This window comes from Oncorhynchus keta, chromosome 33 (genome assembly GCF_023373465.1).
Source record: "Oncorhynchus keta strain PuntledgeMale-10-30-2019 chromosome 33, Oket_V2, whole genome shotgun sequence".
Classification (NCBI taxonomy): domain Eukaryota; kingdom Metazoa; phylum Chordata; class Actinopteri; order Salmoniformes; family Salmonidae; genus Oncorhynchus; species Oncorhynchus keta.
The window spans coordinates 2,522,885-2,545,409 of record NC_068453.1 but is presented as its reverse complement, the minus strand read 5'-3'; the positions used below and the strand labels follow the sequence as shown (position 1 = coordinate 2,545,409).

The following is a 22,525-nucleotide window of genomic DNA, read 5'->3' as shown; positions in this document are numbered from 1 at the left end:
AGATATACCTGCTGGAGCCGTGCTACGGGTGGGTGTTGTTATCGTGACCAGTGAGCTGAGATAAGGCGGGCTTTACCTAGCATAGACTAAAAAGATGACCTGAGCCAGTGGGTCTGGCGACGAAAGTAGCGAGGGCCAGCCGACTGGAGCATACAGGTTAGTGGCCATATCAATACAATTGACCTTTTTTTACACTGTTCTAATGAAAGTACATTTCCATAATATCATCCAGCTTCCATAAACGTTTGAACCCATGTGCTTCAGTTTACAAAAACAGATGACTTAGCACATCTATTTCCTTCTTAAAATGTCAACATTCTGGAAAGTAGAGCCTGCAAAAGCTAATTTCACAACTAAATATACTCATCAGAGAATTTGGGGATTAATTCAGACCGCATGCATCTTATTAGCTCTACCCAGAGACACATCCCCTTACTATATCAAAATATTGCCATTTTGAGAAAACCTTTTTTATTCTTCAAAGGCCTCCAATGAAAGAACCTTTCCTTGGTTACAGGTATTTTTCAGTAAGGCACAGATGGGATTTGAACCCATGATCTTCGGTTTACAAGAGAACAATACCGCTTGGCCACCATGCCACTCTATGCTGCAAAATATTTATCAACATTCTGGAAAGTAGTAGTTGTGTAATGTGAATTTGGCACACAAATAACATCTCTGTTGAGAATTTCAACATTCTGGAAAGTAGGAGTTTGTAATGTGAATTTGGCACACAAATAAACTCAGTGGAGAACCTTGGGATTGAACCAAGGAAATAGCACGCACTCCCCCTCTGAGCTTCGATACCATTTTATTTGCAGATAAAATGCAATATTAATACAATGTACTTTTTATATACACCACTCCATTGAAACTACAATGAAATGATAGCAGCAATTCTAAATACAAGCAAGTATGGACAGTCATCTAACCCATGAACTTCAGTTTTTGAAAATGATGCAATTGAAGTTGGCAACCATGCCACTTCTGTTCCATAAATATACGAACAGGGATTGAACACATGTTCTTCAGATTACAAGAGCAAATTATTCAGCACATCTCTGTTTCCTGCTGAGAATTTCAACATTCTGGAAAGTAGGAGATGGGTCATTGCAAAAAATGTTATGGAGAAGCTGGGGATTGAACCCAGGACCTCATACATGCAAAGCATGCGCTCTACCACTGAGCTACATCCCCTTTCTTGGAAAGAAAAAAATGTTTCTTATTTTTTTAAATTTCACCTATAATTAACCATGTAAGCCAGTTGAGAACAAGTTTTCATATTCAACTGCGACCTGGCCAAGATAAAGCAAAGCAGCGCAACACAAACAACAACACAGAGTTACAGATGGAATAAACAAGCGTACAGTCAATAACACAATAGAAGAAAAAAAAGAAAGTCTATATACAGTGCGTGCAAATGGAGGTAAGGCAATAAATAGGCCATAGTAGCGAAGTATTTACAATTTAGCAAATTAACACTGGAGTGATAGATGAGCAGATGATGATGTGCAAGTAGAAATACTGGTGTGCAAAGAGCAGAAAGTAAATTAAAACAATATGGGGATGAGGTAGGTAGATTGGGTGGGCTATTTACAGATGGGCTTTGTACAGCTGCAGCGATCAGTTAGCTGCTCAGATAGCCGATGTTTAAAGTTAGCAGTGTTGCCAACACCTCAATAAGGAAAGTAGCTATTGGCTGTCCTAAAAGTCGCTAGAAGTTGCTAAATGATGTCATCAACTAATTTGCATAATTGTGCATGTAATTGTGATGGACACTGTAGGAGTGAGGAATAACATTGTGGAAGAGACAAAAAGTGAGTAAAATGAAAATGTCTGCAAGTATTCATACTTGCTAAATACAGCGACTAAGTCGCTAAGTTGGCAACACTGAAAGTTAGTGAGGGAATATGTCTCCAGCTTCAGCGATTTTTGCAATTCCTTCCAGTCATTGTCAGCAGAGAACTGGAAGGAAAGGCGGCCAAAGGAGGTGTTGGCTTTGGGGATGACCAGTGAGATATACCTGCTGGAGCGCGTGCTACGGGTGGGTGTTGTTATCGTGACCAGTGAGCTGAGATAAGGCGGAGCTTTACCTAGCATAGACTAAAAAGATGACCTGGAGCCAGTGGGTCTGGCGAAATATGTAGCGAGGGCCAGCCGACTGGAGCATACAGGTTAGTGGCCATTCAATACAATTGACCTTTTCTTTACACTGTTCTAATGAAAGTACATTTCCATAATATCATCCAGCTTCCATTCGAACAAGGATTGAACCCATGTGCTTCAGTTTACAAAAACAGATGACTTAGCACATCTATTTCCTTCTTAAAATGTCAACATTCTGGAAAGTAGAGTTGTGCAAAAGCTAATTTCACAACTAAATACCCTAGAGACACACCCCTATATATATCATCAGAGAATTTGGGGATTAACTTCAGACCGCATGCATCTCAAGTATTATATAGAGACACATCCCCTTACTATATCATAGTAGGGTTGCCATTTTGAGAAAACCTTTTTTTCTTCAAAGGCCTCCAATGAAAGAACCTTTCCTTGGTTACAGGTATTTTTCAGTAAGGCACAGATGGGATTTGAACCCATGATCTTCGGTTTACAAGACCTACGCCTTACCGCTTGGCCACCATGCCACTCTATGCTGCAAAATATTTATCAACATTCTGGAAAGTAGTAGTTGTGTAATGTGAATTTGGCACACAAATAACATCTCTGTTTCCTGCTGAGAATTTCAACATTCTGGAAAGTAGGAGTTGTGTAATGTGAATTTGGCACACAAATAAACTCAGTGGAGAACCTTGGGATTGAACCAAGGAAATAGCACGCACTCCCCCTCCTCCCCCTCTGAGCTTCGATACCATTTTATTTGCAGATAAAATGCAATATTAATACAATGTACTTTTTATATACACCACTCCATTGAAACTACAATGAAATGATAGCAGCAATTCTAAATACAAGCAAGTATGGACAGTCATCTAACCCATGAACTTCAGTTTTTGAAAATGATGCAATTGAAGTTGGCAACCATGCCACTTCTGTTCCATAAATATACGAACAGGGATTGAACACATGTTCTTCAGATTACAAGAGCAAATTATTCAGCACATCTCTGTTTCCTGCTGAGAATTTCAACATTCTGGAAAAGAAGGAGATGGGTCATTGCAAAAATGTTATGGAGAAGCTGGGGATTGAACCCAGGACCTCATACATGCAAAGCATGCGCTCTACCACTGAGCTACATCCCCTTTCTTGGAAAGAAAAAAATGTTTCTTATTTTTTTAAATTTCACCTATAATTAACCATGTAAGCCAGTTGAGAACAAGTTTTCATATTCAACTGCGACCTGGCCAAGATAAAGCAAAGCAGCGCAACACAAACAACAACACAGAGTTACAGATGGAATAAACAAGCGTACAGTCAATAACACAATAGAAGAAAAAAAATAAAGTCTATATACAGTGCGTGCAAATGGAGGTAAGGCAATAAATAGGCCATAGTAGCGAAGTATTTACAATTTAGCAAATTAACACTGGAGTGATAGATGAGCAGATGATGATGTGCAAGTAGAAATACTGGTGTGCAAAGAGTGCAGAAAGTAAATTAAAACAATATGGGGATGAGGTAGGTAGATTGGGTGGGCTATTTACAGATGGGCTTTGTACAGCTGCAGCGATCAGTTAGCTGCTCAGATAGCCGATGTTTAAAGTTAGCAGTGTTGCCAACACCTCAATAAGGAAAGTAGCTATTGGCTGTCCTAAAAGTCGCTAGAAGTTGCTAAATGATGTCATCAACTAATTTGCATAATTGTGCATGTAATTGTGATGGACACTGTAGGAGTGAGGAATAACATTGTGGAAGAGACAAAAAGTGAGTAAAATGAAAATGTCTGCAAGTATTCATACTTGCTAAATACACGACTAAGTCGCTAAGTTGGCAACACTGAAAGTTAGTGAGGGAATATGTCTCCAGCTTCAGCGATTTTGCAATTCCTTCCAGTCATTGTCAGCAGAGAACTGGAAGGAAAGGTGACCCAAAGGAGGTGTTGGCTTTGGGGATGACCAGTGAGATATACCTGCTGGAGCGCGTGCTTGGGTGGGTGTTGTTATCGTGACCAGTGAGCTGAGATAAGGCGGAGCTTTACCTAGCATAGACTAAAAAGATGACCTGGAGCCAGTGGGTCTGGCGACGAATATGTAGCGAGGGCCAGCCGACTGGAGCATACAGGTCGTAGTGGCCATATCAATACAATTGACCTTTTCTTTACACTGTTCTAATGAAAGTACATTTCCATAATATCACAGCTTCCATAAACGTCGAACAAATGTGCTTCAGTTTACAAAAACAGATGACTTTTCTTAAAATGTCAACATTCTGGAAAGTAGAGTTGTGCAAAAGCTAATTTCACAACTAAATATACTCATCAGAGAATTTGGGGATTAACTTCAGACCGCATGCATTCAAAAAAGATATATATCCCCTTATTATCATACAGGGTTGCCATTTTGAGAAAACTTTTTTTCTTAAAGGCCTCCAATGAAAGAACCTTGGTTACAGGTATTTTTCAGTAAGGCACAATGGGATTTGAACCCATGATCTTGGTTTACAAGACTACGTACCGCTTGGCCACCATAATGCTGCAAAATATTTATCAACATTCTGGAAAGTAGTAGTTGTGTAATGTTTTGGCACAAAATAACATCTCTGTTTCCTGCTGAGAATTTCAACATTCTGGAAAGTAGGAGTTGTGTAATGTGAATTTGGCACACAAATAAACTCAGTGGAGAACCTTGGGATTGAACCAAGGAAATAGCACGCATCCTCCCCTCTGAGCTTCGATACCATTTTATTTGCAGATAAAATGCAATATTAATACAATGTAGTTTTTATATACACCACTCCATTGAAACTACAGTGAAATGATAGCAGCAATTCTAAATACAAGCAAGTATGGACAGTCATCTAACCCATGAACTTCAGTTTTTGAAAATGATGCATTTGAAGTTGGCAACCATGCCACTTCTGTTCCATAAATATACGAACAGGGATTGAACACATGTTCTTCAGATTACAAGAGCAAATTATTCAGCACATCTCTGTTTCCTGCTGAGAATTTCAACATTCTGGAAAGAAGGAGATGGGTCATTGCAAAAAATGTTATGGAGAAGCTGGGGATTGAACCCAGGACCTCATACATGCAAAGCATGCGCTCTACCACTGAGCTACATCCCCTTTCTTGGAAAGAAAAAAATGTTTCTTATTTTTTTAAATTTCACCTATAATTAACCAGGTAAGCCAGTTGAGAACAAGTTTTCATATTCAACTGCGACCTGGCCAAGATAAAGCAAAGCAGCGCAACACAAACAACAACACAGAGTTACAGATGGAATAAACAAGCGTACAAGTCAATAACACAATAGAAGAAAAAAAAAAGTCTATATACAGTGCGTGCAAATGGAGGTAAGGCAATAAATAGGCCATAGTAGCGAAGTATTTACAATTTAGCAAATTAACACTGGAGTGATAGATGAGCAGATGATGATGTGCAAGTAGAAATACTGGTGTGCAAAGAGTGCAGAAAGTAAATTAAAACAATATGGGGATGAGGTAGGTAGATTGGGTGGGCTATTTACAGATGGGCTTTGTACAGCTGCAGCGATCAGTTAGCTGCTCAGATAGCCGATGTTTAAAGTTAGCAGTGTTGCCAACACCTCAATAAGGAAAGTAGCTATTGGCTGTCCTAAAAGTCGCTAGAAGTTGCTAAATGATGTCATCAACTAATTTGCATAATTGTGCATGTAATTGTGATGGACACTGTAGGAGTGAGGAATAACATTGTGGAAGAGACAAAAAGTGAGTAAAATGAAAATGTCTGCAAGTATTCATACTTGCTAAAACACCGACTAAATAAGTTGGCAACACTGAAAAAGTGAGGGAATATGTCTTCAGCTTCAGCGATTTTGCAATTCCTTCCAGTCATTGTCAGCAGAGAACTGGAAGGAAATGTCAAAGGAGGTGTTGGCTTTGGGGATGACCAGTGAGATATACCTGCTGGAGCGCGTCCGGGTGGGTGTTGTTATCGTGACCAGTGAGCTGAGATAAGGCGGAGCTTTACCTAGCATAGACTAAAAAGATGACCTGGAGCCAGTGGGTCTGGCGAGAATATCTAGCGAGGGCCAGCCGACTGGAGCATACAGGTCGTAGTGGCCATATCAATACAATTGACCTTTTTTTACACTGTTCTAATGAAAGTTTTTCCATAATATTCCAGCTTCCATAAACGTCGAACAAGGATTGAACCCATGTGCTTCAGTTTACAAAAACAGATGACTTAGCACATCTATTTCCTTCTTAAAATGTCAACATTCTGGAAAGTAGAGTTGTGCAAAAGCTAATTTCACACTAAAAATACTCATCAGAGAATTTGGGGATTAACCATAACATTCAAAAAATATATATAATTATTCTATACAATAGTAGGGTTACATTTTGAGAAAACTTTTTTTCTTCAAAGGCCTCCTGAAAGAAATGGTTACAGGTATTTTTCAGTAAGGCACAATGGGATTTGAACATGATCTTCGGTTTACAAGAAACGCCTTTGGCCACCATGCCACTCTATGCTGCAAAAATTTATCAACATTCTGGAAAGTAGTAGTTGTGTAATGTGAATTTGGCACACAAATAACATCTCTGTTTCCTGCTGAGAATTTCAACATTCTGGAAAGTAGGAGTTGTGTAATGTGAATTTGGCACACAAATAAACTCAGTGGAGAACCTTGGGATTGAACCAAGGAAATAGCACGCACTCCCCCTCCTCCCCCTCTGAGCTTCGATACCATTTTATTTGCAGATAAAATGCAATATTAATACAATGTACTTTTTATATACACCACTCCATTGAAACTACAATGAAATGATAGCAGCAATTCTAAATACAAGCAAGTATGGACAGTCATCTAACCCATGAACTTCAGTTTTTGAAAATGATGCACTTGAAGTTGGCAACCATGCCACTTCTGTTCCATAAATATACGAACAGGGATTGAACACATGTTCTTCAGATTACAAGAGCAAATTATTCAGCACATCTCTGTTTCCTGCTGAGAATTTCAACATTCTGGAAAGTAGGAGATGGGTCATTGCAAAAATGTTATGGAGAAGCTGGGGTTGAACCCAGGACCTCATACATGCAAAGCATGCGCTCTACCACTGAGCTACATCCCCTTTCTTGGAAAGAAAAAATGTTTCTTATTTTTTTAAATTTCACCTATAATTAACCATGTAAGCCAGTTGAGAACAAGTTTTAATATTCAACTGCGACCTGGCCAAGATAAAGCAAAGCAGCGCAACACAAACAACAACACAGAGTTACAGATGGAATAAACAAGTGTACAGTCAATAACACAATAGAATAAAAAAAAAAAAGTCTATATACAGTGCGTGCAAATGGAGGTAAGGCAATAAATAGGCCATAGTAGCGAAGTATTTACAATTTAGCAAATTAACACTGGAGTGATAGATGAGCAGATGATGATGTGCAAGTAGAAATACTGGTGTGCAAAGAGTGCTGAAAGTAAATTAAAACAATATGGGGATGAGGTAGGTAGATTGGGTGGGCTATTTACAGATGGGCTTTGTACAGCTGCAGCGATCAGTTAGCTGCTCAGATAGCCGATGTTTAAAGTTAGCAGTGTTGCCAACACCTCAATAAGGAAAGTAGCTATTGGCTGTCCTAAAAGTCGCTAGAAGTTGCTAAATGATGTCATCAACTAATTTGCATAATTGTCATGTAATTGTGATGGACACTGTAGGAGTGAGGAATAACATTGTGGAAGAGACAAAAAGTGAGTAAAATGAAAATGTCTGCAAGTATTCATACTTGCTAAATACAAACTAAGTCGCTAAGTTGTCAACACTGATTTTTAGTGAGGGAATATGTCTCCAGCTTCAGCGATTTTTGCAATTCCTTCCAGTCATTGTCAGCAGAGAACTGGAAGGACCCAAAAGGTGTTGGCTTTGGGGATGACCAGTGAGATATACCTGCTGGAGCGCGTGCTACGGGTGGGTGTTGTTATCGTGACCAGTGAGCTGAGATAAGGCGGAGCTTTACCTAGCATAGACTAAAAAGATGACCTGGAGCCAGTGGGTCTGACGAATTTTTAGGGCCAGCCGACTGGAGCATACAGGTTTTTTTGACCTTTTTTTACACTGTTTTAGTACATTTCCATAATATCATCCAGGTTTGAACAAGGATTGAACCCTTATACAAAAACAGATGACCATCTATTTCCTTCTTAAAATGTCAACATTCTGAAAGTAAGTGCAAAAGTAAAACTAAATTACTCATCAGAGAATTTTTAACCATAACATTCAAGTAAAAAGACACATATATATCATTATTCCATTTTGAGAAAACTTTTTTTCTCAAAGGAAAAAGAACCTTTCCTTGGTTACAGGTATTAACAATCTAAATGGACCAGTAAAATGGGAGAACAATACAAGAAAACTTTCTATGCTGCAAAATATTTATCAACATTCTGGAAAGTAGTAGTTGTGTAATGTGAATTTGGCACACAAATAAATCTCTGGTGAGAATTTCAACATTCTTTTTTTGAATTTGGCACACAAATAAACTCAGTGGAGAACCTTGGGATTGAGCAAGGAAATAGCGGCACTCCCTCCTCCCCTCTGAGCTTCGATACCATTTTATTTGCAGATAAAATGCAATATTAATACAATGTACTTTTTATATACACCACTCCATTGAAACTACAATGAAATGATAGCAGCAATTCTAAATACAAGCAAGTATGGACAGTCATCTAACCCATGAACTTCAGTTTTTGAAAATGATGCCTTTGAAGTTGGCAACCATGCCACTTCTGTTCTATAAATATACGAACAGGGATTGAACACATGTTCTTCAGATTACAAGAGCAAATTATTCAGCACATCTCTGTTTCCTGCTGAGAATTTCAACATTCTGGAAAGTAGGAGATGGGTCATTGCAAAAATGTTATGGAGAAGCTGGGGATTGAACCCAGGACCTCATACATGCAAAGCATGCGCTCTACCACTGAGCTACATCCCCTTTCTTGGAAAGAAAAAAATTTCTTATTTTTTTAAATTTCACCTATAATTAACCAGGTAAGCCAGTTGAGAACAAGTTTTCATATTCAACTGCGACCTGGCCAAGATAAAGCAAAGCAGCGCAACACAAACAACAACACAGAGTTACAGATGGAATAAACAAGCGTACAGTCAATAACAACAATAGAAGAAAAAAAAAAAGTCTATATTGCGTGCAAATGGAGGTAAGGCAATAAATAGGCCATAGTAGCGAAGTATTTACAATTTAGCAAATTAACACTGGAGTGATAGATGAGCAGATGATGATGTGCAAGTAGAAATACTGGTGTGCAAAGAGTGCAGAAAGTAAATTAAAACAATATGGGGATGAGGTAGGTAGATTGGGTGGGCTATTTACAGATGGGCTTTGTACAGCTGCAGCGATCAGTTAGCTGCTCAGATAGCCGATGTTTAAAGTTAGCAGTGTTGCCAACACCTCAATAAGGAAAGTAGCTATTGGCTGTCCTAAAAGACGCTAGAAGTTGCTAAATGATGTCATCAACTAATTTGCATAATTGTGCATGTAATTGTGATGGACACTGTAGGAGTGAGGAATAACATTGTGGAAGAGACAAAAAGTGAGTAAAATGAAAATGTCTGCAAGTATTCATACTTGCTAAATGAACTTTCGCTAAGTTGCGAACACTGAAAGTTAGTGAGGGAATATGTCTCCAGCTTCAGCGATTTTGCAATTCCTTCCAGTCATTGTCAGCAGAGAACTGGAAGGAAAGCAAAAGGTGTTAGTTTTGGGGAATTGAGATTACCTTAATTGTATTTTTTGGGTGTTGTTTTGACCAGTGAGCTGAGATAAGGCGGAGCTTTACCTAGCATAGACTAAAAAGATGACCTGGAGCCAGTGGGTCTTTTAGCCGACTGGAGCATGTGGTCAATACAATTGACCTTTTCTTTACACTGTTCTAATGAAAGTACATTTCCATAATATCATCCAGCTTCCACAACAAGATTGAACCCATGTGCTTCAGTTTAAAACAGATGACTTAGCACATCTTTTAACTTAAAATGTCAACATTCTGGAAAGTAGAACTAATTTCACAAAAATATACTATCAGAATTTGGGGATTCTATACAATCTACATTAACAATCTATAAATGGTTGCCAAAAAAAACCTCCAGTGAAAGAACCTTTTTTTTTTTTCAAAGGAGACAAGAACACAAGTATGGGAGAACCCATGATCTTCGGTTTACAAATGGCCAATGTGAGAAAATGATCTATGCTCAAAATATTTATCAACATTCTGGAAATAGTAGTTGTGTAATGTGAATTTGGCACACAAATTTCCAAATATGAGAATTTCAACCTGGAAAGTAGAGTTGTGTAATGGATCAAATAAACTCAGTTGAGAACCTTGGGATTGAACCAAGGAAATAGCACGCACTCCCCAGTCTGGAGCTTCGATACCATTTTATTTGCAGATAAAACTATTAATACAATGTAGTTTTTATATACACCACTCCATTGAAACTACAATGAAATGATAGCAGCAATTCTAAAAACAGGTATGGACAGGGATCTAAAACATGATCTTCAGTTTTTGAAAATTATGCCTTAAAAGTTGGCAACCATGCACCTTCTGTTCTATAAATGTACTAACAGGGATTGAACGCATATTCTTCAGATTACAAGACCAAATGATTTTGCACATCTCTGTTTCCTGCTTAGAATTTCAACATTCTGGAAAGTAGAAATTGGGTCTTTGCAAAAAAAAGATGGAGAAGCTGGGGATTGAACCCAGGACCTCATACATGCAAAGCATGCGCTCTACCACTGAGCTACATCCCCTTTCTGGGAAAGAAAAAAATGTTGCTTATTTTTTTAAACGTCACCTTTATTTAACCAGGTAAGTCAGTTAAGGACAAGTTCTCATACACAACTGCGACCTGGCCAAGATAAAGCAAAGCAGTGCAACACAAACAACAACAACACAGAGTTACACATGGAACAAACAAGCCACAGTCAATAACACAATAGAAGAAAAAAAATAAAGTCTAAAAACAGTGCGTGCAAATGGAGGTAAGGCAATAAATAGGCCATAGTAGCGAAGTATTTACAATTTAGCAAATTAACACTGGAGTGATAGATGAGCAGATGATGATGTGCAAGTAGAAATACTGGTGTGCAAAGAGCAGAAAGTAAATTAAAACAATATGGGGATGAGGTAGGTAGATTGGGTGGGCTATTTACAGATGGGCTTTGTACAGCTGCAGCGATCAGTTAGCTGCTCAGATAGCCGATGTTTAAAGTTAGCAGTGTTGCCAACACCTCAATAAGGAAAGTAGCTATTGGCTGTCCTAAAAGTCGCTAGATCAACTAATTTGCATAATTGTGCATGTAATTGTGATGGACACTGTAGGAGTGAGGAATAACATTGTGGAAGAGACAAAAAGTGAGTAAAATGAAAATGTCTGCAAGTATTCATACTTGCTAAATACAGCGACTAAGTCGCTAAGTTGGCAACACTGAAAGTTAGTGAGGGAATATGTCTCCAGCTTCAGCGATTTTTGCAATTCCTTCCAGTCATTGTCAGCAGAGAACTGGAAGGAAAGGCGGCCAAAGGAGGTGTTGGCTTTGGGGATGACCAGTGAGATATACCCTGGAGCGCCTACGGGTGGGTGTTGTTATCGTGACCAGTGAGCTGAGATAAGGCGGAGCTTTACCTAGCATAGACTAAAAAAGATGACCTGAGCCCCAAAAGAGAATATAGCGAGGGCCAGCCGACTGGAGCATACAGGTCGTAGTGGCCATTCAATACAATTGACCTATTCTTTAACTGTTCTAATGAAAGTTTTCCATAATATCATCCAGTTTCCATATTTGGAACAAGGATTGAACCCATGTGCTTCAGTTTACAAAAACAGATGACTTAGCACATCTATTTCCTTCTTAAAATGTCAACATTCTGGAAAGTAGAGTTGTGCAAAAGCTAATTTCACAACTAAATATACTCATCAGAAATGGGGATATAATTATTCATGCATCTCAATATTAGCTCATTAGACACATCCCCTTACTATAGGAGGGTTGCCATTTTGAGAAAATTCAAAGGCCTCCAAAAAAACTTTGATCTTGGTTTACAAGGTACCGCTTGGCCACCATTTTTCAGTAAGGCAATGCGACTGCCAAGGATTTGAAATGATCTTGACCGCTTGCCACCATGTCTATGCTGAAAATATTTATCAACATTCTGGAAAGTAGTAGTTGTGTAATGGAATTTGGCACACAAATAAATCTCTGTTTCAGAATTTCAACATTCTGGAAAGTAGGAGTTGTGTAATGAATTTGGGAAATAAACTCAAGAACCTTGGGATTGAACCAAGGAAATAGCACGCACTCCCCTCCTCCCAATCTGAGGATCGATACCATTTTATTTGCAGATAAAATGCAATATTAATACAATGTACTTTTTATATACACCACTCCATTGAAACTACAATGAAATGATAGCAGCAATTCTAAAACAAGCAAGTATGGACAGTCATCTAACCCATGAACTTCAGTTTTTGAAAATGATGCAATTGAAGTTGGCAACCATGCCACTTCTGTTCCATAAATATACGAACAGGGATTGAACACATGTTCTTCAGATTACAAGAGCAAATTATTCAGCACATCTCTGTTTCCTGCTGAGAATTTCAACATTCTGGAAAGTAGGAGATGGGTCATTGCAAAAATGTTATGGAGAAGCTGGGGATTGAACCCAGGACCTCATACATGCAAAGCATGCGCTCTACCACTGAGCTACATCCCCTTTCTTGGAAAGAAAAAATGTTTCTTATTTTTTTAAATTTCACCTATAATTAACCAGGTAAGCCAGTTGAGAACAAGTTTTCATATTCAACTGCGACCTGGCCAAGATAAAGCAAAGCAGCGCAACACAAACAACAACACAGAGTTACAGATGGAATAAACAAGCGTACAGTCAATAACACAATAGAAGAAAAAAATAAAGTCTATATACAGTGCGTGCAAATGGAGGTAAGGCAATAAATAGGCCATAGTAGCGAAGTATTTACAATTTAGCAAATTAACACTGGAGTGATAGATGAGCAGATGATGATGTGCAAGTAGAAATACTGGTGTGCAAAAAGTGCAGAAAGTAAATTAAAACAATATGGGGATGAGGTAGGTAGATTGGGTGGGCTATTTACAGATGGGCTTTGTACAGCTGCAGCGATCAGTTAGCTGCTCAGATAGCCGATGTTTAAAGTTAGCAGTGTTGCCAACACCTCAATAAGGAAAGTAGCTATTGGCTGTCCTAAAAGTCGCTAGAAGTTGCTAAATGATGACACTGTAGGAGTGAGGAATAACATTGTGGAAGAGACAAAAAGTGAGTAAAATGAAAATGTCTGCAAGTATTCATACTTGCTAAATACACTGGCCATGCTAAGTTCAACACTGAAAGTTAGTGAGGGAATATGTCTCCAGCTTCAGCGATTTTTGCAATTCCTTCCAGTCATTGTCAGCAGAGAACTGGAAGGAAAGGCGGCCAAAGGAGGTGTTGGCTTTGGGGATGACCAGTGAGATATCCTGCTGGAGCGCGTGCTACGGGTTGTTGTTATCGTGACCAGTGAGCTGAGATAAGGCGGAGCTTTACCTAGCATAGACTAAATAGATGACCTGGAGCCAGTGGGCCTGGCAAAATATGACGAGGGCCAGCCGACTGGAGCATACAGGTCGTAGTGGCCATATCAATACAATTGACCTTTTCTTTACACTTTCTAATGAAAGTACATTTCCATAATATCATCCAGCTTCCATAAAGTTTTGAACCCATGTGCTTCAGTTTACAAAAACAGATGACTTAGCCATCTATTTCCTTCTTAAAATGTCAACATTCTGGAAAGTAGAGTTGTGCAAAAGCTAATTTCACAAAAATATACTAATCAGAGAATTTTAAATGCATAATCTCAAGTATTAGCTTAAAAAGACACATCTCTTATTCTATATCATACAGGGTTTCAACATTCTGAGAAAACCTTTTTTTCTTCAAAGGCCTCCAATGAAAGAACCTTTCCTTGGTTAAAAATTTTTCAGTAAGGCACAGATGGAAAATTTGAACCCATGATCTTGGTTTACACTTAGTCTATGCTGCAAATATTTATCAACATTCTGGAAAGTAGTAGTTGTGTAATGGCACCAAATAACAACTCAGCTGTTATTTATCAACATTTGGAAAGTAGTAGTTTGTAATGTGAAACCTGCTGAGAATTTGAAGGAGTTGTGTAATGTGAATTTGGCACACAAATAAACTCAGTGGAGAACCTTGGGATTGAACCAAGGAAATAGCACGCACTCCCCCTCTGAGCTTCGATACCATTTTATTTGCAGATAAAATGCAATATTAATACAATGTACTTTTTATATACACCACTCCATTGAAACTACAATGAAATGATAGCAGCAATTCTAAATACAAGCAAGTATGGACAGTCATCTAACCCATGAACTTCAGTTTTTGAAAATGATGCAATTGAAGTTGGCAACCATGCCACTTCTGTTCCATAAATATACGAACAGGGATTGAACACATGTTCTTCAGATTACAAGAGCAAATTATTCAGCACATCTCTGTTTCCTGCTGAGAATTTCAACATTCTGGAAAGAAGGAGATGGGTCATTGCAAAAAAGTGTATGGAGAAGCTGGGGATTGAACCCAGGACCTCATACATGCGAAGCATGCACTCTTACTACTGAGCTACATCCCCTTTCTGGAAAAGAAAAAAATGTTTCTTATTTTTTTAAATTTTACCTATAATTAACCAGGTAAGCCAGTTGAGAACAAGTTTTCATATTCAACTGCGACCTGGCCAAGATAAAGCAAAGCAGCGCAACACAAACAACAACACAGAGTTACAGATGGAATAAACAAGCGTACAGTCAATAACACGATAGAAGAAAAAAAGAAAGTCTATATACAGTGCGTGCAAATGGAGGTAAGGCAATAAATAGGCCATAGTAGCGAAGTATTTACAATTTAGCAAATTAACACTGGAGTGATAGATGAGCAGATGATGATGTGCAAGTAGAAATACTGGTGTGCAAAGAGTGCAGAAAGTAAATTAAAACAATATGGGGATGAGGTAGGTAGATTGGGTGGGCTATTTACAGATGGGCTTTGTACAGCTGCAGCGATCAGTTAGCTGCTCAGATAGCCGATGTTTAAAGTTAGCAGTGTTGCCAACACCTCAATAAGGAAAGTAGCTATTGGCTGTCCTAAAAGTCGCTAGAAGTTGCTAAATGATGTCATCAACTAATTTGCATAATTGACACTGTAGGAGTGAGGAATAACATTGTGGAAGAGACAAAAAGTGAGTAAAATGAAAATGTCTGCAAGTATTCATACTGTGCTAAATACAGCGACTAAGTCGCTAAGTTGGCAACACTGAAAGTTAGTGAGGAATATGTCTCCAGCTTCAGCGATTTTTGCAATTCCTTCCAGTCATTGTCAGCAGAGAACTGGAAGGAAAGGCGGCCAAAGGAGGTGTTGGCTTTGGGGATGACCAGTGAGATATACCTGCTGGAGCGCGTGCTACGGGTGGGTGTTGTTATCGTGACCAGTGAGCTGAGATAAGGCGGAGCTTTACCTAGCATAGACTAAAAAGATGACCTGGAGCCAGTGGGTCTGGCAGCGAAATGTAGCGAGGGCCAGCCGACTGGAGCATACAGGTCGTAGTGGCCATATCAATACAATTGACCTTTTCTTTACACTGTTCTAATGAAAGTACATTTCCATAATATCATCCAGCTTCCATAAACGTCGAACAAGGATTGAACCCATGTGCTTCAGTTTACAAAAACAGATGACTTAGCACATCTATTTCCTTCTTAAAATGTCAACATTCTGGAAAGTAGAGTTGTGCAAAAGCTAATTTCACAACTAAATATACTCATCAGAGAATTTGGGGATTAACTTCAGACCGCATGCATCTCAAATTAGCTCTACCCTAGAGACACATCCCCTTACTATATCATACAGGGTTGCCATTTTGAAAACCTTTTTTTCTTCAAAGGCCTCCATGAAAGAACCTTTCCTTGGTTACAGGTATTTTTCAGTAAGGCACAGATGGGATTTGAACCCATGATCTTGGTTTACAAGACCTAGTACCGGCCCTAATGCCACATTCATGCTGCAAAATATTTATCAACATTCTGGAAAGTAGTTTTTTTGAATTTTGGCACACAAATAACATCTCTGTTTCCTGCTGAGAATTTCAACATTCTGGAAAGGGATGTGTAATGTGAAGGCACACAAATAAACTCAGTTGAGAACCTTGGGATTGAACCAAGGAAATAGCCGCACTCCCCCTCCCCCTCTGAGCTTCGATACCATTTTATTTGCAGATAAAATGCAATATTAATACAATGTACTTTTTATATACACCACTCCATTGAAACTACAATGAAATGATAGCAGCAATTCTAAATACAAGCAAGTATGGACAGTCATCTAACCCATGAACTTCAGTTTTTGAAAATGATGCAATTGAAGTTGGCAACCATGCCACTTCTGTTCCATAAATATACGAACAGGGATTGAACACATGTTCTTCAGATTACAAGAGCAAATTATTCAGCACATCTCTGTTTCCTGCTGAGAATTTCAACATTCTGGAAAGTAGGAGATGGGTCATTGCAAAAAATGTTATGGAGAAGCTGGGGATTGAACCCAGGACCTCATACATGCGAAGCATGCGCTCTACCACTGAGCTACATCCCCTTTCTAGGAAAATAAATAAATGTTTCTTATTTTTTTTAAATTTCACCTATAATTAACCAGGTAAGCCAGTTGAGAACAAGTTTTCATATTCAACTGCGACCTGGCCAAGATAAAGCAAAGCAGCGCAACACAAACAACAACACAGAGTTACAGATGGAATAAACAAGCGTACAGTCAATAACACAATAGAAGAAAAAAAATAAAGTCTATATACAGTGCGTGCAAATGGAGGTAAGGCAATAAATAGGCCATAGTAGCGAAGTATTTACAATTTAGCAAATTAACACTGGAGTGATAGATGAGCAGATGATGATGTGCAAGTAGAAATACTGGTGTGCAAAGAGTGCAGAAAGTAAATTAAAACAATATGGGGATGAGGTAGGTAGATTGGGTGGGCTATTTACAGATGGGCTTTGTACAGCTGCAGCGATCAGTTAGCTGCTCAGATAGCCGATGTTTAAAGTTAGCAGTGTTGCCAACACCTCAATAAGGAAAGTAGCTATTGGCTGTCCTAAAAGTCGCTAGAAGTTGCTAAATGATGTCATCAACTAATTTGCATAATTGTGCATGTAATTGTGATGACTGTAGGAGTGAGGAATAACATTGTGGAAGAGACAAAAGTGAGTAAAATGAAAATGTCTGCAAGTATTCATACTTGCTAAATACAACTAAGTCGCTAAGTTGGCAACACTGAAAGTAGTGAGGGAATATGTCTCCAGCTTCAGCGATTTTTGCAATTCCTTCCAGTCATTGTCAGCAGAGAACTGGAAGGAAGGCGGCAAAGGAGGTGTTGGCTTTGGGGATGACCAGTGAGATATACCTGCTGGAGCGCAACGGGTGGGTGTTGTTATCGTGACCAGTGAGCTGAGATAAGGCGGAGCTTTACCTAGCATAGACTAAAAAGATGACCTGGAGCCAGTGGGTCTGGCGACGAATTAGCGAGGGCCAGCCGACTGGAGCATACAGGTCGTAGTGGCCATATCAATACAATTGACCTTTTCTTTACACTGTTCTAATGAAAGTACATTTCCATAATATCATCCAGCTTCCATAAACGTCGAACAAGGATTGAACCCATGTGCTTCAGTTTACAAAAACAGATGACTTAGCACATCTATTTCCTTCTTAAAATGTCAACATTCTGGAAAGTAGAGTTGTGCAAAAGCTAATTTCACAACTAAATATACTCATCAGAGAATTTGGGGATTAAAGACACATCCCCTTACTATATCATAGTAGGGTTGCCATTTTGAGAAAACCTTTTTTTCTTCAAAGGCCTCCAATGAAAGAACCTTTCCTTGGTTACAGGTATTTTTCAGTAAGGCACAGATGGGATTTGAACCCATGATCTTCGGTTTACAAGACCGACGCCTTACCGCTTGGCCACCATGCCACTCTATGCTGCAAAATATTTATCAACATTCTGGAAAGTAGTAGTTGTGTAATGTGAATTTGGCACACAAATAACATCTCTGTTTCCTGCTGAGAATTTCAACATTCTGGAAAGTAGGAGTTGTGTAATGAATTTGGCACACAAATAAACTCAGTTGAGAACCTTGGGATTGCAACATTCAAGGAACTCAGTGGAGAATTCATTGATACAGTCTGGCACTCCCCTCCTCCCCTCTGAGCTTCGATACCATTTTATTTGCAGATAAAATGCAATATTAATACAATGTACTTTTTATATACACCACTCCATTGAAACTACAATGAAATGATAGCAGCAATTCTAAATACAAGCAAGTATGGACAGTCATCTAACCCATGAACTTCAGTTTTTGAAAATGATGCAATTGAAGTTGGCAACCATGCCACTTCTGTTCCATAAATATACGAACAGGGATTGAACACATGTTCTTCAGATTACAAGAGCAAATTATTCAGCACATCTCTGTTTCCTGCTGAGAATTTCAACATTCTGGAAAGTAGGAGATGGGTCATTGCAAAAAATGTTATGGAGAAGCTGGGGATTGAACCCAGGACCTCATACATGCAAAGCATGCGCTCTACCACTGAGCTACATCCCCTTTCTTGGAAAGAAATAAATGTTTCTTATTTTTTATTTTTTTTCACCTATAATTAACCAGGTAAGCCAGTTGAGAACAAGTTTTCATATTCAACTGCGACCTGGCCAAGATAAAGCAAAGCAGCGCAACACAAACAACAACACAGAGTTACAGATGGAATAAACAAGCGTACAGTCAATAACACAATAGAAGGAAAAAAATAAAGTCTATATACAGTGCGTGCAAATGGAGGTAAGGCAATAAATAGGCCATAGTAGCGAAGTATTTACAATTTAGCAAATTAACACTGGAGTGATAGATGAGCAGATGATGATGTGCAAGTAGAAATACTGGTGTGCAAAGAGTGCAGAAAGTAAATTAAAACAATATGGGGATGAGGTAGGTAGATTGGGTGGGCTATTTACAGATGGGCTTTGTACAGCTGCAGCGATCAGTTAGCTGCTCAGATAGCCGATGTTTAAAGTTAGCAGTGTTGCCAACACCTCAATAAGGAAAGTAGCTATTGGCTGTCCTAAAAGTCGCTAGAAGTTGCTAAATGATGTCATCAACTAATTTGCATAATTGTGCATGTAATTGTGATGGACACTGTAGGAGAGAGGAATAATGTGGAAGAGACAAAAAGTGAGTAAAAAAAATGTCTGCATTCATACTTGCTAAATATAAGTTTTGAACAACACTGAAAAGTGAGGGAATATGTCTCCAGCTTCAGCGATTTTTCAATTCCTTCCAGTCATTGTCAGCAGAGAACTGGAAGGAAAGGCGGCCAAAGGAGGTGTTTGGGGATGACCAGTGAGATATACCTGCTGGAGCGCGTGCTCGGGTGGGTGTTGTTATCGTGACCAGTGAGCTGAGATAAGGCGGGCTTTACCTAGCATAGACTAAAAAGATGACCTGGAGCCAGTGGGTCTGGCGACGAATATGTAGCGAGGGCCAGCCGACTGGAGCATACAGGTCGTAGTGGCCATATCAATACAATTGACCTTTTTTTACACTGTTCTAATGAAAGTACATTTCCATAATATTTTCCAGCTTCCATAAACGTCGAACAAGGATTGAACCCATGTGCTTCAGTTTACAAAAACAGATGACTTAGCACATCTATTTCCTTCTTAAAATGTCAACATTCTGGAAAGTAGAGTTGTGCAAAAGCTAATTTCACAACTAAAAACTCATCAGAGAATTTTTAACCAGAACATTCAAAATTATCTACCCTAGAGACACATCCCCTTACTATATCAAGGGTTGCCATTTTGAAAAACTTTTTTTCTTAAATGGCCTCCAATGAAAGAACCTTTCCTTGGTTACAGGTATTTTTCAGTAAGGCACAGATGGGATTTGAAAATGATCTTGGTTTACAAGACTACCGTCTGGCCACCATGCCACTCTATGCTGCAAAATATTTATCAACATTCTGGAAAGTAGTAGTTGTGTAATGTGAATTTGGCAACAAATAACATCTCTGTTTCCTGCTGAGAATTTCAACATTCTGGGAGTTGTGTAATGTCAGCCAAACTCAGTGGAGAACCTTGGGCGGAATCCACTCCTCACATTCATACTCCCCCTCCTCCCCTCTGAGCTTCGATACCATTTTATTTGCAGATAAAATGCAATATTAATACAATGTACTTTTTATATACACCACTCCATTGAAACTACAATGAAATGATAGCAGCAATTCTAAATACAAGCAAGTATGGACAGTCATCTAACCCATGAACTTCAGTTTTTGAAAATGATGCCTTTGAAGTTGGCAACCATGCCACTTCTGTTCCATAAATATACGAACAGGGATTGAACACATGTTCTTCAGATTACAAGAGCAAATTATTCAGCACATCTCTGTTTCCTGCTGAGAATTTCAACATTCTGGAAAGTAGGAGATGGGTCATTGCAAAAATGTTATGGAGAAGCTGGGGATTGAACCCAGGACCTCATACATGCAAAGCATGCGCTCTACCACTGAGCTACATCCCCTTTCTTGGAAAAAAAAAATGTTTCTTATTTTTTTAAATTTCACCTATAATTAACCAGGTAAGCCAGTTGAGAACAAGTTTTCATATTCAACTGCGACCTGGCCAAGATAAAGCAAAGCAGCGCAACACAAACAACAACACAGAGTTACAGATGGAATAAACAAGCGTACAGTCAATAACACAATAGAAGAAAAAAAAAAAAAGTCTATATACAGTTGCAAATGGAGGTAAGGCAATAAATAGGCCATAGTAGCGAAGTATTTACAATTTAGCAAATTAACACTGGAGTGATAGATGAGCAGATGATGATGTGCAAGTAGAAATACTGGTGTGCAAAGAGTGCAGAAAGTAAATTAAAACAATATGGGGATGAGGTAGGTAGATTGGGTGGGCTATTTACAGATGGGCTTTGTACAGCTGCAGCGATCAGTTAGCTGCTCAGATAGCCGATGTTTAAAGTTAGCAGTGTTGCCAACACCTCAATAAGGAAAGTAGCTATTGGCTGTCCTAAATGATCCCAAATCGTGGTCAGTATGCACTACTACACCCTCTCTCACATGATCGTAACATTACTGGTTTCAGTGGGAAAGATGGTATATGGTTCAGGCATTAATGGCAAATATTTAAAAAATAAGATACCCAAGTTACCAGAGTCTACAATGGCAGACTGTTAATGTAGAGTAGGGATAGCGAGAAGTAACATTCAAGACTGAAGCAATTATCCCCTCTAGTGGAATACTTTATGCTGTACCAGGTTACTACACACACTGATAATACAAAACATTGAGGACACCTGCTCTTTCCATGACATAGCTTTCACTTGGACAGTCTATGACCCCTTATTGATGTCACTTGTTGAATACACTTCAATCAGTATAGATGAAGGCGAGTAAAGAAAGATTTTAAAACCTTGAGAGAATTGAGACATGGATTGTGTGTGTCATGCAGATGGTGATTCAGCAAGACAACTGAGTTAATTGCCTTTGAACGGGGTATGGTATTAGGTGCCAGGCGCACCGGGTGAAGTGTGTCAAGAACTGCAACACTGCTGTTTTTTTCATGCTCAACCGTTTCCCATGTGTCTCAAGAATGGTCCACCACCCAAAGGACGTCCAGCCAACTTGACACATCATGGGCCAGCATCCTTGTGGAACGCTTAGGGCAGCTTGTAGAGTCCATGCCGAAATGAGGCTGTTCTGAGGGGAAAAGAGTGTGCAACTCAATATTAGGAAGAAGGTTCCTAATCTATTGTGCACTCAGTGTATGTAGTCCTACATGTTTTTAAATAGTACAGTGTCACAAACCACAGTACAAAACCATATAAAGTGTGGGCCTGTAGTATCTGTAAATCAACTAAACGTTGTTTGTTATTTCTATATGCAGATAATTTAGCATAATTGTTTGTGTAAACTCTAGGAAGAGAAAATTGTCATAAAATCAAATAGATGAAAAGACGGAAACAAAAATGGTTTTGAACTACAACTTATTTTATTTAAAAAATGTCAAATTCAGTACAAAGTAATGTAGTGCATTGGTGTCTAGATCACTGCGTGGTTGCAAAGTGTCACAAGAATCCTGTGGGGAGAGAAAACAAGAGAATACATTAAATTAATGGGTGTTAACTAATCAGGGTTCAACAAAG

The 22,525-nt window shown here is 38.9% G+C and overlaps 1 long non-coding RNA gene and 13 other non-coding genes across 15 annotated transcripts; all 14 read right to left on the bottom strand.

Moving 5' to 3' along the window:
- Nucleotides 1–813: 813 nt before the first annotated feature.
- On the bottom strand, nt 814–18,331 carry LOC127914571 (uncharacterized). Of its 2 annotated transcripts, none has more exons than XR_008088890.1 (3): nt 17,876–18,331; nt 4,183–4,271; nt 814–2,116 (listed from the first exon to the last, which is right to left on the bottom strand). It is a non-coding gene; the product is annotated as an uncharacterized LOC127914571 (long non-coding RNA). The 2 variants fall into 2 exon arrangements; XR_008088891.1 differs by lacking the exon at nt 17,876–18,331 and adding an exon at nt 15,859–16,054.
- Nucleotides 1,126–1,197, bottom strand: trnaa-ugc (transfer RNA alanine (anticodon UGC)). The gene has a single exon. It is a non-coding gene; the product is annotated as a tRNA-Ala (tRNA).
- On the bottom strand, nt 2,577–2,648 carry trnat-ugu (transfer RNA threonine (anticodon UGU)). The gene has a single exon. It is a non-coding gene; the product is annotated as a tRNA-Thr (tRNA).
- trnaa-ugc (transfer RNA alanine (anticodon UGC)) lies at nt 3,192–3,263 on the bottom strand. The gene has a single exon. It is a non-coding gene; the product is annotated as a tRNA-Ala (tRNA).
- trnaa-ugc (transfer RNA alanine (anticodon UGC)) lies at nt 5,176–5,247 on the bottom strand. Its single transcript has one exon. It is a non-coding gene; the product is annotated as a tRNA-Ala (tRNA).
- Nucleotides 7,169–7,239, bottom strand: trnaa-ugc (transfer RNA alanine (anticodon UGC)). The gene has a single exon. It is a non-coding gene; the product is annotated as a tRNA-Ala (tRNA).
- trnaa-ugc (transfer RNA alanine (anticodon UGC)) lies at nt 9,035–9,106 on the bottom strand. The gene has a single exon. It is a non-coding gene; the product is annotated as a tRNA-Ala (tRNA).
- On the bottom strand, nt 10,874–10,945 carry trnaa-ugc (transfer RNA alanine (anticodon UGC)). The gene has a single exon. It is a non-coding gene; the product is annotated as a tRNA-Ala (tRNA).
- trnaa-ugc (transfer RNA alanine (anticodon UGC)) lies at nt 12,840–12,911 on the bottom strand. The gene has a single exon. It is a non-coding gene; the product is annotated as a tRNA-Ala (tRNA).
- trnaa-cgc (transfer RNA alanine (anticodon CGC)) lies at nt 14,796–14,868 on the bottom strand. The gene has a single exon. It is a non-coding gene; the product is annotated as a tRNA-Ala (tRNA).
- Nucleotides 16,809–16,880, bottom strand: trnaa-cgc (transfer RNA alanine (anticodon CGC)). Its single transcript has one exon. It is a non-coding gene; the product is annotated as a tRNA-Ala (tRNA).
- On the bottom strand, nt 18,202–18,273 carry trnat-ugu (transfer RNA threonine (anticodon UGU)). The gene has a single exon. It is a non-coding gene; the product is annotated as a tRNA-Thr (tRNA).
- A 507-nt stretch (nt 18,332–18,838) lies between the features above and the next one.
- trnaa-ugc (transfer RNA alanine (anticodon UGC)) lies at nt 18,839–18,910 on the bottom strand. The gene has a single exon. It is a non-coding gene; the product is annotated as a tRNA-Ala (tRNA).
- A 1,902-nt stretch (nt 18,911–20,812) lies between these two features.
- Nucleotides 20,813–20,884, bottom strand: trnaa-ugc (transfer RNA alanine (anticodon UGC)). Its single transcript has one exon. It is a non-coding gene; the product is annotated as a tRNA-Ala (tRNA).
- Between the last annotated feature and the right edge of the window lie 1,641 nt (nt 20,885–22,525).